The sequence below is a fragment of the Penaeus monodon genome, chromosome 25, assembly GCF_015228065.2.
Source record: "Penaeus monodon isolate SGIC_2016 chromosome 25, NSTDA_Pmon_1, whole genome shotgun sequence".
Lineage (NCBI taxonomy): Eukaryota > Metazoa > Arthropoda > Malacostraca > Decapoda > Penaeidae > Penaeus > Penaeus monodon.
The window spans coordinates 33,710,710-33,710,937 of NC_051410.1; positions in this window are offsets into that span (position 1 = coordinate 33,710,710).

The window sequence follows — 228 nt, forward strand, 5'->3', positions numbered from 1 at the left end:
CATCTAAATTTTGTTCAGGAATCAATAAATATACGGCACCCAAATAGATACGATGTCAAGGCAAAAAGAAGTGTCGTTTTCTGTAATATCAAATGATGACTGACGTACATTTATCTGCAACCGCGATTCATTTCTCTCATTATATGCCCCTTGTGTAAATGTCAAGGTCAGATTCTGGGGAATTCACGACGGCTTATATTTTGCTGGACTTTTTGTAATAAGTAAAAT